This window comes from Acomys minous (genome assembly GCF_964271855.1).
Source record: "Acomys minous genome assembly, chromosome: 16".
NCBI classification, from domain to species: Eukaryota; Metazoa; Chordata; class Mammalia; order Rodentia; family Muridae; genus Acomys; species Acomys minous.
Genome location: NC_140498.1, coordinates 14,797,031 through 14,815,802, shown reverse-complemented (window position 1 = coordinate 14,815,802; position 18,772 = coordinate 14,797,031). Strand labels below are relative to the sequence as shown.

General features: G+C 43.3%; 1 long non-coding RNA gene across 1 annotated transcript in view; it reads right to left on the bottom strand.

Moving 5' to 3' along the window:
* LOC311587244 overlaps nt 1–18,772 on the bottom strand; it is a 42,073-nt gene that overhangs the window by 8,626 nt on the left and 14,675 nt on the right. Inside the window, exon 2 of the long non-coding RNA XR_014775802.1 lies at nt 1,975–2,046. This is a non-coding gene — a long non-coding RNA (uncharacterized lncRNA). The remainder of the gene's footprint in view (nt 1–1,974; nt 2,047–18,772) is intronic.

The window sequence follows — 18,772 nt, the reverse complement described above, 5'->3', positions numbered from 1 at the left end:
CTGCCTGCCTTCTTCCTCCCCATTCTATACACACACACACATATATATGATATATATGCACATCAAATTTATTACATGTTTTAAATCAATAATAGCATTTAGTATTTGAATGCCTATTGGGCCCCAGGCACTGTGGTAAGGATGTTAAATCCATTATCTTGTTTAAACCTTGTTTAATATTCCCACAGCCCTTCGAGGTATAGAGTTTTCTCAGTGAGAAGCTAGACTGGTGAATATCGAGTCATTGATCCAAGGCACGAAGTCACTACATATAAAATTAAGTATTTGGTTTGGGACTAGGTTTTCTTGACACGAAATCCCTGTTCAGAACCCCCTGGCTACCCTGATGCATGTATGTTGTCTCCAGGTGAGGCAGAGAGGCCAAGTAAACTGGCCACCAGTTTGAAAGTTTAAATCCAAAGCACCTGATTAACCCCCCTACCTCACCCCACCCCACCCCACCCCACCCCAATAACCATGAGCCAGCTCCTTAAAAACAACCCGTTAGAAACAATTGCCATAGATTCACCATAGATTCCTTCTTGCATGAACAGAATCTTGTTTTGCAGTCTTTCAAGCCAGATGACATGTTTATTTGCAGGCCCTGCCTACGAGGAGTGAACTAGGTTGAAGAACACAAGATTTGGGGCTGGTGGCCTGCGGTTAAGTGTTTTTGGAAAGATCTGCAACTTGCCTTCCTTTCTCTGCACCTCTGCAGGCTGGCGCCTAAGCAGACAGAATTCATCTTCCCTCTGTGAACATCATAGAGAAACAGTAGCTTAAATAAGCCTTAAAACACAAAAGAAAACAGCTTGTGTTTTCTCAGGTGAGACTTAGAAAAGTCAAATGGGCTGGAGGCTGGCTTTTCCAGGGGACTCAATTATCATAAATCCGGACAGATGCTGATGGTAGAAAAAGCCACCCAGAAAACCAGGCATGCAGTCCTGGAAATGGGCTATCTGGAAATATCTGTCTGTCCTGAACTGTCCTGGCCCAGGATTTAACAGCTTTCCCTTTTTTTTTTTTTTTTTTTTTTTTTTTTTTTTTTTTTACAGCTTTCCCTTTTGAGACATTAGAGAGACTTCAGCAAACTCCATCCAAGTGGCCCAGAGATGCCTTAACACCCAAGAGTGGGACTGAATCCCCCATGTTTCTGAGCAGTCGAGCCAGGCAAAGAAGTTTAGGCAACCGTCTCTTCTGGAAGTAGTCCAATGATGAAAAAGAAGACCCTGACTTCTGATAGGAATCTGGACCCAGAGATACCCGACCTGACGCCTTGCCCTGTGTCTACTGCCAGGCTTTCCAGGGAAGGGGGACTATCCAGGAAGCAGATACAGAATCTCCAGCAGATGAAATGTGAGTGTAACATCAGCTCTAATAAAGCAGCTAAGCTTTACCCGAAAGATGCCTTAATTGAGAAATATCAGCTAGAGGGACCGTTCTGCATTTAATCAATTACTCGTTTAAACCACCAAATGCTGGAATAAAGAGAAATAAGAGAGTGCCAGCGGAAGGTCACAGTTATGGTCTACTGAGGTCCTCTGCATGCATAGTGACCACAGCGGCCTCGTCGGTGACCACAGATGATGCAGGGAGCTTTTCTGCTCATGTAGAAACACTGGTTGTAATTCCTTTTCCTTTGGTGAGAGGTTTAAGATCTACTGGTGTAATTTAATATTTATTTACTTATGATCATACATGTACCCTGAAGAGATCAGATGATAGCATACGGTCACACAGCTAGAGGGAAGCAAAGGTGCCAGGCACCAGCCAGGGCTAGCCTGCTGCATCTAAGCAGCAGCAGTGGGCTTGTTTCTCTGTTGTTGAGAAAACATCATTGGAGAGACCATAGTCTACCAAGAACCTTGGAAGAGACGGAGGCCTCCCAATTCCTGCTAAACAATGTTTCTATGAAGCCCCTTTGCTTGCTTGCTTATTTGTTTGTTTGTTTGTTTGTTTGAAGTAGGGTCTCACCTTATAGCCAAGAATGGTCTGGATTGGCTCTGTAGTCCAGGCTGGCGGCAAACTAACGCAGCCTCCCCTCAGCTGTGAAAGGAAAATGTTGCATGAGTTAGATGAAGGAAGGTATGACAAATACCGCCCCCTGAAGATACCCACTGTGAGGACCCCTCCTTCAACAGCTCATTCAAGGTTAAGTGTTTGGTAGTTGTGACCCATCCACACTAGACAAACACCCTCCCACTGAGCTACCACCCAGCCCAAAGTACCCTTTCTAGTGCTACTTAAAAATGTTGATTTCTACTCCTCACTCTGTGTCGGGAGATACCTGATCCACATTTATCCCTGTACATTACTGAGTTAATTTCCATGGAGTCTGAACCTACTAGAATCTTCTACAGGTGTCCAGCTTCTCTCTCTCACATCTATACAGAATAGTTTCAAGGTCTCCTCCAAATAATACTACCTCATAACTGTCTCCTAGCTCACTCTAAGTGATGCCTGCACTTGGTGTCTATACCTGGGTGTCTCCTCTCAGGTGGAACAAGGCAGACATTTTATCCAATAGAATGTCCTAGAAATGACAAAACATCATTGCAGTGGCAAAATCTCTGATGCTTCCATTATCTCACGGACGGCACTGCCTGCGGGGGAAACTGGATGCCTTGTTGTGCAAGAAGGCCCAGAATTCCCCTTGCTGAGTACCACCTGCCAGTGGCCAAGCGAGTGAACTCTTTTGAAGAGGACTGCCAGTCGCGGGGCAAGGCTTCACACGCCCTCAGCTGCAGCCAACATTTAATCTGTAGCTTTATGAGAGACCCTGAGTCAGTAACGCCCAGCTAGGATCCCAGATTATGACAGATACTGCAGGACGCATTGATTTTTTTTTTTGACTCTGTCAAGCCTCTGAATTTCAAGATAATTTGTTACATAGGCTACATCCCCAGAGCTTAGCTTTTGGGACATTTATTTGTCGTGGGGGAGGAGCTGATGCATCTAGAGGCAGGAACAACGTTGAATGTTGTTCCTCAAATGCTACTACTTACCTTGCTTTGCTGAGAGATGGCCTAGAACACTTTAATTCGACTTGAATGGCTGAACAGTGAACCTCAAGAACCTCCCTGTGTTTATTTCCCCATGGCTGGGATTTACCATCAGGCACCATTTCATCTATCTTTTTATACCTGGGTTCTCATGTTACCTGGCAAACATTTGTCTACAGAGCTCACTTCCTGATTTGTTGTTCATTTGTTGCTTTATTGTTGTTATTACCTGTTTTAGCTTTGTTTCCTGTTGTGATAAAAAAAAAATACCCTGACAAAGGCAAGTGAAGGGAAGAGAGAGTTATTTTGCTTACAATTCCAGGTTACAGTCCATAATTACAGGAGGATAAAGGGGCCAAGATTTTGAAGCAGCTAGTCACATTATATCTGAAGTCAGAGGAAGAGAATGATGAATTCTGATCTGTGGATACTCAGCTTCAATTTCCTGCTCTTATGCAGGACCCTAGGCCAGGGAATGGCGCCACCCATAGAGGGTGGGTCATATACAGTCAAGATAGCCCTCCCACAAGCATGCCCACAGGTCAACATACTTTGTACAATTCAAGATTGAGACTCCCCCCTGAAGTGAGTCCAGTTGACAAATGAAACTAACCATCATGGCACGGGCACTCCGTGGTGTCAATCTACGTTGCTTTCTCTCCTCCTTTGTGTGGCCTGGGCTTTTCTTGTCCCATTCTGGCACCATTCCTGCATGTCAATGGCCTTTGTAGTGTCAATCTGTGTTAGTCAAATCTCCTTTGAAAGTAACAGAAATTCAAAAGGCCATTTGTGCACAAAGCGGGGACTATGAGTGATGTCTCAGGCTGCTGAATTCCAGAAGAGAGGACTGGTCTTAGAGATAGCAGAAACCAGGGTTTTAAACGATTCCTAGCTCATATTCTGCCCCCTCCTAACCCCCGTCTCCCTCCCTTTATCTTTTTATCCCTCCTGCTCCCGTCCCTTCTCCAAGGTATTGGCTTAATTTTAGAAGCATCTATTTCCGGGAGGTTATAATCAATTGCATATAGTTTTCACACTCAGAGATGTGTACCCAAAAACCAAAGAATGTTGAAAATATCAGCATAGAATCATGCTCCTTTCCCCAAGCCCCTGTAATGTGAACACCTTCTCATGCCCCTATGGGTTGTATGTGTGCCTCCCTGTGAACAGAGGCTCATGGAGTAGAAGCTTATAAGAGCTGCTGGGAGAAGTAACTCTAAAATGAAGGTGTCTTAGGGCAATAACTAAGTTCAGCTGTCTTTTCTGGGTGACATGACCTCCTAGCACCCAGATTCCTGCCACATGCATGGAGATTGTTTTCTGGTCATCAGATCAGTCCACTTTATGGGATAGATGTAGAAGGTTGATAGAACACGGGCTCTCTAAGACTAGGGAGATGCTCAAAAGCACGGCTGAAGGTAGAAAGAAAACCCATTCTTTATGGAGCACAAGGACAATGGGGCCAGAAAAGTGTTTGTTCTAGGACAAATAGATGCATGCCTAGGCATGGCTCCATAACTATAGAGTCGGGGCATGCTAGATCATGGCACCCTGCAAGACCATTTGGGAAGCTCACCTCAACACAGTGCAAAACACAAATAAACTATTCCTTTTATTTGATGCAGAAAACCACACTGTCCATCAAGCACATGGCAGGAATGTCTGGCTAGCAGGCATCCTGAGACACGGTATGGTATGGTGCCTGGAAAGAGAGGCATCATAGAACACAGCCTGGGTTTAAATCTTTGATCTGCTGCTTATTCTATGCATATCTTGGAACTGGTTCCTCAAACTCTCTCCATCTCAACTGTGTCTCATCATAGATTAAAAAAAAAGATTTATTTTTTTTAAATATCATGTGTCTTGATGTTTGCCTTCACGTATGTCTTATATGCAGGTTTCAGATCTCCTGGAACAGGATACACAGGCAGGTGGGAGCTGCCATGTGGGTGCTGGGAATTGAACATGGGTCTTCTGGAAGAGCCCTTAACCACTGAGCCATCTCTCCAGCCATTAGTCATAGAATTTGATGCCATCACTATAGGGGTACAGTAAATCAATCAAATGAATTAATATTTACAAAATGCTCCCAAGCTTCTGGCATATGATAACTTACCACATAGATAGCAACAATTATCATTGTTATTTTCAGTGTCATTTTGCTTGAAAAGGAATGGGAGTTGTTTACGCAAATCTATCAATGTAAAACTTATAATACACCCTCACGGGAAAGCGCCACCTGTCCAAATGCCCTCTACCCTGGATGAGGAACGAGAAGATAATTTAAAAGCCATTGCCAGCATCCAGCGGACTCGCTCGTGTTCTCTAGGATGAGCGTGATAAGACAAGTGAGTAAGGGAACGTTTGTAGGACGCTGGAAATAGAGACTTCTTAGAAGGCCTCCACATCTCTCTCGCCATGTGCTGATGGCATACGGATCTGTCTTCAAATAATACATGGGCAAATATATCCCAATGCGCTTCTAGGAGAAATGAGCATTCATCTGTGGTTTTGTTGGCTTTCCAAATGCAGAAGCAGAGACTTAAACCATATTTAGGTCCCAACGTATCCATCCTAAAAGCCAATCTTTCCTAATGCCCATTTTTATCCAAGTACAGTGCATAATTAAAACACGAGCAGGGAGAGCACCGTATTTAGAAATGCACAAGGCAGGATCATCGGCCACAGCTATTTATACATGTCTTAGCTCACATATCTCAGTCTGGGCATGCTCACTACTGGCATTGCTTAGTTTTAAAATTCTTTTTATAAAGTATGAATTTTGTTTTGAAAGGGTGTGTCTGTTGGACAGTTAAATCTAATAACCACACAGCTCTAAAAGCGATGTGACACATGAAGAGCATTCAGCCCACCCAGCAGGAAGGAAGAGGTTTTTTATTAGATGTTTAGAAAATGCCTGTCCATAGGTCATAGGCAGACTCAGTCACAGAACAGGTTAGTCACATGCAAGCACTGACCATGACTAGTTTTATTAAGGCACACACAAGCAATCCTGGAGCCATCATGAGCACTTCTTTGTCACATAAAAATGCCCTGCCATGGGGACACCATGACCACTTCCTGTTTGTCACACAGAAACACTGCCCTAGGGCCATCACGAACACTTCTTGTAAGTCACCTGCAAGCACTGTCCTGGAGCCATTATGACCAGTTCCTGGCAAGACTAGATGGAATATAATAGTGTTCCCACAGGAATCCACACAGACACATCAAATCAATGAAAATTAGCATCAGAACTGTTTACTCTGCCCTAGGACACTTCATTTCCATCTTTATCTTATTACGTCATTCAACCCAGTTATAAATGATCTGAACCAGATTTGTTCCTCTCTGTACTGCACAGATGACTCATCCATGATGGATCATTCCACCTCAGGGAATGCGCTCCGGGACCTGGTCAGTGTTGAGCCCCAGTACACAAAATGCCTTTTCAATGGGGCATAATTCACTCAGATATGCTTTTAAAGTAAGCAACACTGTAGATATTACTATGTCCTCAAAGCGGTTCACTCTGGCTAGCTTCTTTCGCTTACCGTTGTGCTCTCAAAGCTCGTGCTGCGACATGAGTCAAGACTTCTTTCCTTCAGTTGGTATGAATGATAATTGGTCGCACGAGGTACCACATTGCTCTTCTGTGTTAAGGAGCTGATTGATAGACATTGCATTGATGTGTTGTTGTCTACTATACATCAGGCCAATAATGCCACAAGTGACACTCCTGGACAAGGACTTCTCCCTTTGCTTTTTCTTATTGCCATTCTCTTGTTTTGCTTGCTTGTTTGTTTTGAGACAAATTATGTAGCCCAGGTTGCCCTCCTGGTCTAGACCTTCTTACCTCAGCTTCCCCAATTCTGGAATTGTATCTACGCACCATCACACCACTTTAAGGGCTTTTATCTAATGCTTTCAAGTGTTGTCTGTTTCCCTGCTTGCTTGCTGTGCTGAAGATTGGACTCAAGGCTTATCATGAGCTAGGACAGCACTCCACACGGAGTTAGATACCTACCCCACATTTTTCTTTAACAGAAAGGATCTGGGAATGTATGCCAAGCTAGCTTAGAGCTCATGTTATAGCCCATGCTGACCCCAAACTCTAGTGATCATCCTGCCTTAGACTAGTGAGTGCTGGGTTTATAAGCACGGGCCAGCACATGTGGCCCGACAAGTGTTTTATAGTATGATTTCAGTTCTCTTGGGAATATGCCTAGAAGTGATTATTTCATTGTAGAGTAGCCCTATGCTTAACCCTTGATGTACTTTCAGCCTGTTTTATAAGCGGCTGTAGTGTAATGTTCACAACAGCAGTGCACAAGTGTCACTCCCCTCCTCACTCACTGCTGCTGTCTGTCCAGGTATGAGCACTCTCACCACTGTCTTGTCTCAACATGATTCTGATTGCATTCTTTAATAACTAATAGTGTCAAGCAACTTCCCGTGTTCATTAGCATTCTTCTAGCTTATTTGGAGAACGCAGTGTTCAAATACTAGGCTCTGTTTTAATTAGGCAATTGCTCTTTTTGTTATTGGTTTATGCCAGTTCTGTTATTTGTGATCCCTCGGCATGCGCCAGATACATGCTCTACACATGTTTTTCCCGTCCCGTGAATCATCTTTTCATTTTCTTGATGGTGCCCTTGATGCGCCAACAGTTTTCGTTTTGGTGCCAATTCACAAATATTTTCTTTAGTTGCTTCTAATTGCGGAGCTGTTATTGAACCTCAGGCCTCTAAGTTTCCGTGCTACATCTTCATCCATGAGGTCTCTGGATTTAGCTCTTTCTTTTCTTTTTCTTTTTTTTTTTTTAAGATTTGTTTATTTATTATGTACACAGTGCACATCAGATCACATTACAGATGGTTTTGAGCCACCATGTGGTTGCTGGGAATTGAACTCAGGACCTCTGGAAGAGCAGTCAGTGCTCTTAACTGCTGAGCCATCTTTCCAGCCCTAGCTCTTTCATTTGTAGCTTTGATCCATTAAAACCAATGAAATCTCAGTAGTGTAAATGTAGAAACTCTGTTTCTACTTAGCTTCACCCTCTTCTCTTGGGCTGGCTTTCCCACATAAATGACATCATCTGCGTGTGACATGCTTATGGGCACAGATCTAGAGCTCCACTTCATATAGTGATCTTTTGATTTTTAAATCAGATAGGGCAGAAATAACTGTCAAAAGAATGGGATCTGCATCATCTGTTGCCTGTTATCCTCGTGGATGCAAGCGTCTTCCAGTTGCTCTTGATAGTCTTGTATTACAGTGAGAAAGGTTCAAGTTGGACTTTCTTGCAGAGATGATCTGCTGTGTTATGTACTCTGTGGCTGTTGTTTATCTGTCCTTACTTCTCCTTCATTTCTGAAGGACAGTGTTTTGGAATGTAACTTCTTGGTTGAGAGACTCTTCTGTCAAGATTTTGAGCATAGTGTTCCACTGTCTCCTGATTACTATGGCAGCTCTTGAGGAATCAATTGTCAGTCTTTTTAGTCTTATTGAAGATCCCTGGTCTACACCAAACCACCCACATCTTGACTCTGTCAAGGTTATCTCTTGGGCTGTGGAAGTGGTAGCCACAGAGTACTTACCTAGCACGCTCAAGGTCCTAGGTTCCATCCCCAACAGATGATGATGATGATGATGATGATGATAAATATTCCCTATTTCTGAATTTTGATAACTTTATTTTGATTTGTCCAGATGAGAATTACTGGGTTTTAGCTTATTTAAATTACATTCTTTCAATATTTCTGTGTATAGATTAATGGAATTTTAAAGTCAAATTTGGAGAATTTGGCCATCATTTCTAAATACTCTCTCAGCCCTGCTTCCTTTCTTCTGCAGGGTCACATTCATTGTCTCGATCTTGGTACTTTCAGTGGTCTCCCCCAGGTCTCCCTCAGGTCTCTTCAGGGCTCCCATGGGTCTCCCCCAGGTCTCCCCCAGGTCTCTTCAGGGCTCCCATGGGTCTCCCCCAGGTCTCTTCAGGTCTCCTATGGGTCTCCTCCAGGTCTTCCCAGGTCTCCTGTGTGTCTCAGAGACTGTTGCTTCTTTTCCTTGTGTAGACTGAACAATGCAAGCCATCCCCTCTGTTTTTTCTTCTGTTTGCTCAGATCTCTATTATCTGTCAAACTTCAAGCTTGTCTTGTTCATTGTTCAACTCAGAATGTCTGCTTAGTTTGTTTTTATAGTCATATCTTCATAGATAGTCCTTATCCCCTCACACATTTCTACTTGGTTTTTAACTCGTTTGGCCATGTTGTCTCTTCCTTGAACATAGGTAAGCATCGAAGTCCGGAAATGTAGTGTCTGGGCTCCCTCCCAGGCTCGCTTCCCCCACTCCTACTTACGAGCTACACTTTCTTGCTTCCCTTTGCCTCTCACAATCCTTTGTTGAAAACCACACATTTTACATAATGCAAATTAGTAAATATGGAAATTGATATTCCCTTCCTTAGGGTTTCTTGGTTTTCTTATAATTAGTAGTGTTATCTGTTCACTTTTGTGAATGAACTTTTTAGGCTGTAGTCTCATTTTTAGTTTGTGTGCTCACTGAAGTCGCAGTGCGACTCTCTTAGAGGACAAGCATCTCCTGAAATGTCTCAAACCAACAAAGCAACCAACCAGCTTTTGCCGAGGCCCTGCAAGGTGTGTGTGTGTGTGTGTGTGTTTGTGTCTGTGAATATCTGTCTGTGTGTATATGTATACATGTTTGATATGTATATATGTATGATTGTGTTAATGAGTACACATGTACATGTGTGTGCATATATGTATATGTGTACACATGTAAGTACATCTATGTATATAGGTGTGTGTACATGTGTGAATGTACATGTGTGTTGGAACATGTTTTCAACACTCAGAACACGAGCTTACAACTCTGCTTGGAAGTAGAGACTTAAGGAACCCCAAATTGAATAGAGTAAAAAGTAGTGCTCACACCTTTACTCACTTTTCTTTTGACTTTTCCCTTCACGTCTGTCTTTTCTTTATACAGTATTGCTTCCGTTGTTTATACAGCTTTCCAGAACACAAAGTCCTTGTGGTGAATTACTGGACGCTGTGTGAGCTCATCTCTTGGGTTCTCCTTGGCTCCCCTTTCCTGAGGAATAAGGGGAGGGGGAGGGGAGAGGAAAGGGGAGTGGGAGGAGAGCAAGGAGGGAGCTACAAACAAGATGTTAAATAAATAAATAAATAAGTAAATTTTAAAGTGTTCTGTCTCTGTCTGTCTGTCTCTCTCTCTCTCTCTAGTGTGTGTGTGTGTGTGTGTGTGTGTGTGTGTGTGTGATTGCATGCATATGCACAGAAATGTTCGTGAGTGTATGTGTGTGTGAGTGTGTTTGCACATGTGTTCATGAGCCCCCAGAGGTCTTACTCTGGAGTTACAGGAGGTTATGAGCCCTGACATGGGTGCTATGTCCTCTGCAAGAGGCGTGCATGTATTCAGCTGTGTGCTTGTAACACCTGAGCTATATCTGAATCCCTCCCCTCCCCCTTGCTCTTTGTTGTTGTTTCTTTTCTTTCTCTTTCTCTCTCTTTTTTTTCACTTGAGTGTATTTTCCTGACTTAGAAACCCCATAGAGTTTGGATCTCCAGAACAACCTTTTAGAATGAGAGCTGGAGCTGCTAAGCATCAGAGAAACAGCCCAGTGTATTGTGGAAGCACAGAAAAATGACCTCAGATCTCTTTCATCTCTTGGAGTAGTAGATTCACAACTTATTTCATTTAAAATAAAAAGTCGGGACAAAAACATCAGCAAATTTAATCCCAGATGCATCTTAGAGCAGCTTAAAGCACAGAAGCCATACGTTGGTTAAGCAGATGAGAGTATATGCTTTATTACAGTGCCGTAAACCTCCAAATGTCCCTGGCAAAAACATTAAAATGCCATTACAGACATAAAAAAAAAAGTTTCCATTACAGTGGCATCCCGGTGTTTCATATTTATCCTTTTGTTGTGCAGCACTCGAAATCAATCTCACTTCCTAAGCTTTATGCTGCTTTCCCTCTAATTGGCAAGCAGGGTGTGCATGAGACTCTAAGCACCTGGGGGTAGAGGCAGAAAGTGTGGTGAACCCACCTGACTCAGCACTATGACTGACTGCAAAGCTCTGTAAAAGGGAGACTTAGCTGCCTTGTTATGGGTTATGCAGAAATGGGCACTAACCCCAGTTCTAAGACAGGAGGCCCATCTGCCATCTTGGATTTCCCTGGGAAAAAGAATTCAAGGCATGTTTCACCATGCCAGTGTGCTATACTGTGGCTTTTCCCCACCAGCACCTCGTGAGATCGTCCCATTGACAACCTTAGAATAGCGGTAGCTTTGGCCTGGTAGCCATTACAATGAAATAAACAAAGCACAGTAGTGGTAGGGGAGTTAGACTTGTCTGAGATTCCATCCTCCACTCCCTCCTGCTCTTCCTCCAGCATCTTAAGAGATGTAGGAAGCAGAAAGTTAAGTGTCTTTCCCTCCCAGTCTTTAAAAGCCATTCCATCCTTTTATTTCTGTAAGTAAACTGATTTCTTCATCAACTGGAAAGGGAAATATTCACTTGGGAACATGAGCAATGCCCCTGAGCATGGGGTAGCTCCTTCTAGGTCACCGAGATGTTGAAATTGCCCCCACAGGGCATCAAAACCCCGGGTGGCAGACTGTGGACTATAGAGAAAACGACAGTTAGAGTTTTTGTAGGAATAAGAGAAGCCAGGACTTGGAATCAAGAAAAACTGCCAATTATACTCCCTCAGCTAGATTAACTTAGAGCCCTTAAAACAAATAACCTTGATTTATTTTAAATATTGGATGTTTTCAAGCCACCACCCTTGAAACCATCATCTTTGATCCCGAGGCAAATGATTGGTCATACTTGACAATCTGTAAGATATTGTATTCGACAGAATCAAAATCACTGATGTAAAAGGCAGCTTAGGGGGCAAAAACGGCCCCAATACTATACATACATTTCCAAATATTTCTGCCAGTTCATACACCCCACCTACACATACAACCCATATACTGCACATGTGCGTGCACATGCGCAGACACACATCACTACACATACACCATAACACACAGCAATAGATACATGATATAGCCATATATACCCATATATACACCCCACACAGACGTCCACACACATCATATCATATACATACATACATACGTACGTACTACGTACGTACATACATACACACACCCATTTATATATCCTACAACTGGTCCCTTAGTGTGTAAAAGAGAGCTTCTGTGTATTCTCCAAGCATCTGCAGACTGTTTCACAATTCCCTGTGTCCTATTTTTTTTTTCAATCCAAATGATCATTTCCTTTTTCCTGGACATGGTTTCAAGCTCTCATAATGCATTTCTGCATGCACAATTCAACACCCCATGCTTTTCATTTCAAGTCTGCAGCAGAGGCACCCAGTGCCCTCTCCAACCCTCTTCAACCATATTCCAAATCCAGGCCCCTGTTTCTCTCTACAGTGATACCCTGACCCATCCACTATTCTGGAAAATCTTCCATTTTAACATCTAGTCCTTTACCCTGAGATGGGTGCATGTGAGAGCTGTTCTTGGTTGTAAACTTGACAACATCTGGAACTAAAACCCAAAAATGAGGGTGCCCATGTAAAGGGTTTTGTTTTTTTTCTTAATTTGAAGAAGGAAGATCCACTTCTAATCTGTATCTTTGATCTTTCCAGCTGGGAAAAGTCACACCTTTAATCCAGATCCTGAGGCAGGAAGACACAGGCCTTTTATCTGGGCCACACCTTCTTCTGGAAGTCTATAGACATGGAAGAAAGAAGCTGTTATTCTTTGCCTGCTTGCCTTTGCATTGCTAGCACATCCATTTCTTCACAGGCATTGGAGCCTGCATCTTAAGGATTCCAACATATACTGAAGACCAGCTGAGACATCCAGTGAACTGAACAACTTCTAGATTCTTGGAATTTCTGTTCACAGCCAACCACTGTTGGGTTAGCCTGTAAGTCATCCTAATGCACCTCATATGTTTTGTGTGGAGTGGTGGTGGTGGCAGCAAGGTTCTCCTGAGGAAAGACTTTGGTAAGCCACCTAAAAGTTTTACTGCTGGTCTTTCGCCAGTCCTTCAAAGAAGGGACCTTTGGCCTTTTATAAGAGTAACTAACTGTACACTGGGGGAAATTAAATAATCAGCCTGATCTGGGCAGGATGACAGAGGGCACAGATCCATCAGAATAAAGGTGAGGGCCATTCATCCAGGAAAAGATGCAAGAGTCTGCCGAGGCACTTGCTGAGGGTGGAGAAAACACGGGACGGGTGGTAGAGGAAGGTAGTCATAAGTAGCAGCTAAGGCCATGTGACCAGTTACATTAATGAGGATTATAATTGACATAAATGAATGTTTATGTTGTATTTTGTTTAAAAGGCATTTGTACAGATATTTGTGCTTTCTTTCTTCACTTTCTTTATCATGTGATGTAGCATAAATTAAGAAATGCCAATGGTTATCATACTCAAGCTTGAGATACTAAAAGAATGTCCCCCAAGGGACATTGCCACATATTCTAAATTTATAATTTGTTTGTGGCTGTACAAGGAATAGTTATAGCAATTTAGGCATAATTATGACCTGGTTAATTACATGATGTATTTGTGATTGTAAATGGGAGAGTTATATTACATTTAGGCGTTATTATGCCATGGTTATTCCATTCATAGACAGCCACTGTTGAATGAGCTGAACCACTGCCTGGAAGTCATTCTAATAAATCCATATACATACATACATACATACATACATACGTACATACATACAGACATATACCCACTCTATAAGTTCTGTTACTCTAAAGAACCCTAACTAATACAGCATGCCTTGTAAATTTTGTGTGTTTTGTAACTGAAATACTATGACACCTTCGTTCTTACATATCACCTGAGAGTCCCTCCAAGTTTAGCATTCTGTATGTCATCAAATTAATAGACAATTATGGACTTGTGCCTCAGTGGAACATCTCTTAGTTTTAGTGGAAACTTTCTCTTCCTCCCTCCCTACCTCTCTCTCCTTCCTATTCATACTCACAGGTATTTTTTTATGTACCTGATCATGCTTAAGGCATGTATCTTGTGTTGTCAACTTTAATCATAATTCAGGGATCAACAAACAATGGATTACAAATCTATTATATTCTCGGTCTCAAATTCATGTTCTCTCTCTCTCTCTCTCTCTCTCTCTCTCTCTCTCTCTCTCTCTCTCTCTCTGTCTGTCTCTCTCTCTCTCTCTGTCTCTCTCCAAGGTCTCTCATGTGCTTCACACTTGCTTCAAACTCATTATGTAGCTGCCTGACTTTAAACTCATGATCCTTCTACCTCCACTTGTAGAATATTGCAATTGCAAGCATGATCCACCAACCCAGTTGTGGCCTTTCTATTCTGCTTTGCTTCATTAGAGATTGATTGATTGATTGATTGATTGATTTGTATGTGTGTGCAACTCCATGAGCTTGTGTGTACTATGCGTATGCCTAGCGCTGGGGCCAGCAGAGGGAATTGGATCCCTTGGAGCTGGAGTTTCAGATAATTGTGAGCCACCTTGTGAGTGCTGATAAAAAAGAAAGGAGAAAGAAAAAAGGAAGAGAGAGAGACAGAGAGAGAGAGAGACAAAGAGAAAGGAAAGAAACCTAGTCCACTTAAATAACAGTCAATGCACTTAACCACTAACCCACCTCTTTAGCCCCTCTTCTCACTTTAAAAGTAAAGTTTTACTGAGCCTCAGCCACCCAGGTGTGTATGGGGGTCACCTGTCTATGATGCTTCTTGGTGACAATGTCCAGTGACTTGTTGCCACAAGAATTGCAGAAGCACAGAGGCTAACTTACTTTTTGGCTCCAGAAAAAAAAAGATACCTGCTAGTCCCTGTTCACACTAGTGTTTCCAGTCTTGCCTCCATTATCCTTTCCCCAGGGAGCCTTTGAGGCTTTTTGTTCTAAGACTCCCTGGGCTGTGAAATCCATGTGTTGAATACGTATCTGCAATTCACACAGGAACATACCAAGATTTTCTTTCATCCCTAAAAACAGATTTTTTTACCCTGTCAGCTGCAGGATTACACCTGTGGAGAAGGCATGCTCTTGTACAGAGAGTCTCAATTTTAGCACTATTGACATTTTAAAGCATGTAATTCTTTGTTGTGGGAAACTGTCCTGCCCACTGTGGGATCTTAACAGCATCCCTAATGTCTCCCCACCAGATGCAAACAGCCCTCCTTCACAGAATCCCTAAGAGCCCAAACCATCTTCAGACAAGGCTTACTATGCATGGCAGGGCCAGGCAAGCAGGAAACAGACCAGCTCAGGTTGAGAAAGGCTTACTTCAGATGGTATCAAAACCTAAAGAGGTGTAATTTATATTATGTCATAAAACTTATATATTTTTCTTTATAGCATTTACCATTAACATAGACCATTTTTTTAACTTATAGTTTTGAATATGAGGTCTGGTGTTCCAGGTTGACCTTACACTTGCTATGGAGCTAAGGTTGGCCTTGAACTTGTGACCCTCTTACCTCTGCCTCCCAGGTTCTGTATTTGTGGGCAGTCTAGAGCCTTGTATACTTTAGGTGTAAGTGTTTGTATTGATGGTCAAGATGGAGTCTAGAATCACTTGAGAGCCAAACTTCTGGGCTTGGCTGTGAGGGCTGATCTTGATTAGAGTCATCGGGGTGAGAGAATCCACCCTAAACTCAGCAACACCATCCTTGGGCTGGGATTCCTGGGTGCAGATATAAACAGGGAGCTGGCTGAGCAGAGGCACTCACTGCTCTGCTCCTTCTGCGGACAGTGTAGCCAGCTGCCTTGACTTCCCATCATGATTTACTACACCCTTGATCCGTGAACCAAAACAAACCCTCCTTTTCTTAAGTTAAAAAACACCCACGTTAATTGGTGGGGTGCACAAAGCAAAGACCTTGTGTTCTGTCTCTAATATATATAAATATATATATGCTTTTTTATTAATTATAATTTTGTAATTTATACTTGTAAAATTAATATTTATAGCTATTAATATTTATTAGTATTGATAGATATATAAGTGTGAGCCACCATGTGGGTGCTGGGAATCGAACTCAGGACCTCTGGAAGAGCAGACAGATCTCTTAACCTCTGAGCCATCTCCCCTGGCCCTTTTGTTTTGTTTTGAGATAGGATCTCACTAAACTAACAAGACCGACATTGAACTTTCAATCCAAATATTTTGGTTTCCAGGATAGATAAGGTTATAGAACTGCAGTACCAGGCATGAACTTCATAAGGAGAGACACAGCACCAGTAGACACACTACTCTAAACTGTCCTCTAGATTTGATATTCTACTATTGGAAACCCCTAGTCCATCTTGAATCATCATGAACATGTTCTTTTTTAAAATATTTATTTATTTTTAATTAAATGTACATGTGTGTGGCTATTTGCACACAAGTGCAAGGGCTTACAAAGGCCAGAAGAGGGAATCTGTTTCCCGGGATCTGGAGTTATAAGCAACGTTTAGCTGCTGGGTATGGGTGCTGGAAAGTGAACCTGGGTCCTCTGGAAGAGCAGTAAGTGCTCTTAACCACTGAGCCATCTCTTGAGGCCCCAGTGCTTTCTATTTTAACCCAGTTCTTCAAGTGCCAGCAAGATGGCTCTACAGATAGAGGCTTTTGCTGTGTAAGCAGGATGACCTGGGCTTGGCTCCTGGAAGCCACAGTAGGAGTAGAACACAGATCCCTGAGAGCTGTGGTTTGACCTCCACACATGTATTCATGATGCTCATGAACCTGTGCGCTCATCGCCTCCTCCTACCTTACTCCCATACTTTATTAAATAAAAAGCAAAGCTCAAGGATCTCCAAAAGCCAGCCATGGACTCCAGTCATCTTAACAGTTCTCTCTGTGTCTCTTCCAGGCTGAGAATACCGAACTCTAGAGAACATCATCACCGTCCTCTTCACATGTCAAGCGTCCTTCCTCCGTTAACAAAAGCCATTCTGCCATTTCATGTGTGGGCATAATCCTCATTGACAGGAAACACAAAGGGGCGATACAAACAGAATCTATTTTCTCTGCCATTGAACACATCCAATCAAATACACATTTGCTCATCACGGCATGGAGGACTGCCCTGAAAACAAGGCATTTGGCAACACGCATGGGCTTCTGAGATGGATGAGGGGATACTCAAGACCTTGTGCACCCCATGTGATGCAAGGAACGAAGACTGAGGGCAGGACTGTCCAGAACAGGACAGACATTGGTTTCTGACTTGTTTGCGGCATCACGTGTTTATGCCAAGGAACCAAGTTTAGCACACACTTAATGTTGCCATTTCTGCCTCATCTGGTGGAACTTGGCTTTTACAAGACAATGATCCAGAAGAAAAGTTAAACAGCTTTTTAGCATCTCTTGAAATCTGATTAGCAAGAGAGACTGGAAGTGATGTGGGAAGCAACTGAAAGGCATCGCCACGTCTGAATGGTGTTGCTACATGCTACTCTACTCAGCAAGGGCCACCTCGCTGAGAAGGCAGTGTCTCCAGAAAAACAAATGCTGAAAGTTGGGTCCTATTAAATTCTCCCTGACTCCTGAAGAGGAGAGGATGCTATTGGGTACTCTTCAAGTAAGAACACCATGGGAGCCATTGACAGTCCAGATGACATGCCCCAGGCCATGTTTAACTTTGCCTCCATGCCTCAGCAGTGTTCTGTGCTGGCTGGCTGTTCTATGGCTTGCGGTCAGGCTGGAAAGAAGCCAGAAGGAAACTCCTTAAAATATAAGCTTTCAGTGGAAGCTTCACCAAAAGGCCACTCCGTCCCCCTACCCCCAGAAAGCTTAAGACTCGAGGCAAGGCTGATGCCCCTAGCAGTAACAATCATTTCAGAGCAGAGCGGAGCAATAGAAAAAAAAATTAATTCCCACAGGAATACTCCATCCCCCCCCCCTTCCTTGAGATGTTTGGTTAGCTTGTGCCTTTCGCTTTCCATTAAGAGTCCCGCCAAGGACAATACAGGCGGTAAACCTTAAACCCCTACCCAGATCTAGACAATGGACAGAACACTCTCCGCAGTAGAGTGGAGAGTGGGATATGACCTTCTCACATACTCTGGTGCCTCACCTTTGACCATGTCCCCTGGAGGGGGAGACCTGGTGGCACTCAGAGGAAGGACAGCAGGTTACCAAGAAGAGACTTGATACCCTATGAGCATATACAGGGGGAGGAAATCCCCCTCAGGAACAGTCATAGGGGAGGGGAGTAAGGGGGAAATGGGAGGGAGGGAAGAATGGGAGGATACAAGGGATGGGATAACCATTGAGATGTAACAAGAATAAATTAATAAAGGAGAAAAAAATAAAAAAAAAAAAAGAGTCCCTTGAAGAGGACAACTGGATAGAAGGCTCCAGAACCAAAGTGACACTGCTCTCAGCTGGTGTCATTTTTTTAATGACCCACTCTCTGTCTCTCCTTATTCTTCTGTGAGGCCACACAAGGATTAGCAACACGGGTGGTACTGGAAGGCTCCAGGGAGGGGCTACACCCCTCAGAGCTGCCTCCCAGATTGTCAGCTGAGACTGGGGCCCTGGCTGAAGCTCGGGGTGGTTGCCTGGCAGAGGCAAGAGTGCGGTGCCCAGAACCATGCTTGCTCCAGCTTCTTCCTTGTGTTTCAAAGCTTCTGCCTTGCTGGGAGGCCACCAGAGAGTGGGGACAGACTTCCTGGCTCCCTCTGCTTCCAGGCCACT